A 2,635-nucleotide genomic window follows, 5' to 3' on the forward strand; every position below is an offset into this window, starting at 1 on the left:
ATGCTGATAAATTTAATTCCAATGAGTTAGCTTCAATTTTCCAAACCCATTACCTGCTAATATGGCACCATGAGAAAGAGCACTGGCTAGATTTCAAGATTCAAGAATAGAAATAATGGTGGGGAAAAAAAACACGAAACATTACTTCTCACCATACACCGATATTTGCCTGAGAATGGCAATCTAGGTGTTGCTGTGCACAGTAGGCATGTGGCCCACACTGTATACCACCAATACATTTTGGCAATAATAACAAGCATTATTGGAATCAGTGACCAAGTGCATAATTCTAAACAGTAATATGATTAGTATTAATATTGCTACTCGAGCATTTTAATGTCTCATCATTGCGGCTGCACCTCAGCTAAATATAAATGGCTAAACACCACCAACAGACTGAGCATCATCAATAGCAAAAACCCAATTATAATCACCGTTCCCTACCTCCCCAATTATTGCATCCGTGATTACTGCTATTGTTTGTGCCTCATAATTAGCAACACCTGTGGGACCTCAGGAGGAGAGTGGAAGCAGTGGGATGCCACCGCTGATCGCACTGATCATACAGCCAAAGCATAGCCCATGCAGCTCACTGATCACACAGCACACCCACAGGAGCTGGAGCTGGGCTGGGCTGAGGCTGGGCTGAGGCTGGGCTGAGGAGCTGGGGAAGTGCTGGTCGAACTGATGCTCAGCCCGGCGATATTGCCATTGTCACCGCCGCCACCACTGCTACCGTCACCATAATCACCATCATCATCACCGCCATTGTCACCCTACCATACTCTTCCTCTGCTCTGCTCTGCTCTGCTCTCCTCTCCTCTCCTCCTCATCTTGTCACTCTGAGGCCACTGACACAATGGTGCAGCAATGAAAGAGAACCGTCACTACGACCCATCAAATAAGAAATAGCCATTAACTTGCTTGTGCTCTCACAGGGCTCCGGGGTTTTCTCAGTGGGATGCACTGCTGAGGCATGGCAATCCTTTGGGGGTTCCCTCGCTGAAGAGCCTCTCTGTCCTGCACTACAAAAGGCACAAGAGAAGTTGCTGTGAAGTAGAAATGCTAGCAATGAAGGGAATGCCATCAGTGAGAAAATATTAGTGTGGGTAAGCTTTTAAATATAATAGCCCACAATACACTCAAAATCAATACATCTCCTTCAGTCGCCAGACTGCGTGAAAGGCGCGTTTGTGCACTGTTGGGCGCTCTTATTTGGACCAAATAAATAAAGGAGCTGCATACTCTTATTCCTTGCTTTGATGTTGCCCCTGAATAGCACTCAATTAACAATACGCCTAATGAGCCTATTAGGGATGAAAGACTTCTCAACAGGTATGAGGGGATCTGCGGTTTCCCTGAATCTTATAACCCGGCTCCCTCTCTCCCACCTTCGGCACACAGTAAGAATATCATACCACACTGCTCCTTCACGCCAGTTTCGAAAAACAAAGTCCCTGTGCTAATATCGTGTGGAGAGCCAAATTAGCCGTGTTTGTCATCCAATACTTCTACATCTACAGATCAAATAATGGAGTGAACAAAAAACTTCGTCAGGGCAAATATTACATTTGTGTTTGGAAATGTTTTGAGTAAACATTTACCACGCAAAATAAATTTTGAGCCGAGGTCTGGGGTTGCTTGGAAAATTAATGTTTTGATTATTTTTTTCTATCGTTCTCTCTTTTAATAAAAAGCCCGCCGTCTACGACATGTGTTTATAATCCATTTGTATGCGTAAATTCAAAAACACAATTGGCTACCAAAAAGCAAGTAGAATGTTTTCGTTATTTCCCACTATTGAGTATTTTTTAACAGATAATTTAATTAGCTGGGCTACAGGTTAGGTCATGTGGAGATTTTACATGACATGCCGTTGAGAATGATTTGCTATTTACACCCAGCCTCTTTTCGTTAAGGGCGTCATTCTCTGTGTAAACAGTTATAGTAATATAGTAGCCTACTGACCACTTTCTCAGTCTGAGAACAATGATTTGGTAAGATTATGTTCTCCGTAAGGAGAGGCAGGGGACTGCTGCTGTGCTGACAGGGGTGGCAGGCGGAGTGGGTCTGGTTAATGGCTGGTGCGCTGTGCAACTTATCTTCGATCCGAATAATGTCAAGATTGCTAACCTGTGCGCCGTTAAGGTGGTCTGTGCAGATGTGCCTCCCTGACTCCTGCCACTTGGTACTGATCCCAAAGTCATCGGGAAATTATGAAGGTTGGACTTCTGGTTGTGGCAAAAGAATGCGTAGACAGCCGACCACAGATACAGGCTAATAATACAACTCTATTTGGAAATTATATTTTGAAGGCGAAAATATAGTATGCGCTTCCGGGTCACTGAGGTAAATATATATTAAATAAAAAAAACATACTCAATTTAAAGCATGACGTAGGTTATATTGTTTGTGTTAATATAGCATTGTGGTTTAGGCTATTACAAAGGGGAAATTACCTACAGTAGTTCATATAATGATGCACTGTGAGGTTAAACAAAATTAAGGTCTTCTACTCTTTTTTAGGCAAAATGCGCAATGCGCAACATTACGCATGCAGACATTAGGAATATTAATTACAGCTGTGGAAGTTAGGTGAACAAGTAGGGAGTCCCCCGTACGCTCATAATGACAA

At 43.0% G+C, this 2,635-nt stretch overlaps 1 long non-coding RNA gene across 1 annotated transcript in view; it reads right to left on the bottom strand.

Moving 5' to 3' along the window:
• The window catches only part of LOC134446907 (uncharacterized), a 31,746-nt gene extending 29,528 nt beyond the window's left edge, over positions 1-2,218 (bottom strand). Inside the window, exons 1-2 of the long non-coding RNA XR_010034527.1 lie at positions 2,134-2,218; positions 921-1,025 (exon numbers count right to left, since the gene is read on the bottom strand). This is a non-coding gene — a long non-coding RNA (uncharacterized LOC134446907). The remainder of the gene's footprint in view (positions 1-920; positions 1,026-2,133) is intronic.
• Between the last annotated feature and the right edge of the window lie 417 nt (positions 2,219-2,635).

Source organism: Engraulis encrasicolus, chromosome 4, assembly GCF_034702125.1.
Source record: "Engraulis encrasicolus isolate BLACKSEA-1 chromosome 4, IST_EnEncr_1.0, whole genome shotgun sequence".
Classification (NCBI taxonomy): Eukaryota; Metazoa; Chordata; class Actinopteri; order Clupeiformes; family Engraulidae; genus Engraulis; species Engraulis encrasicolus.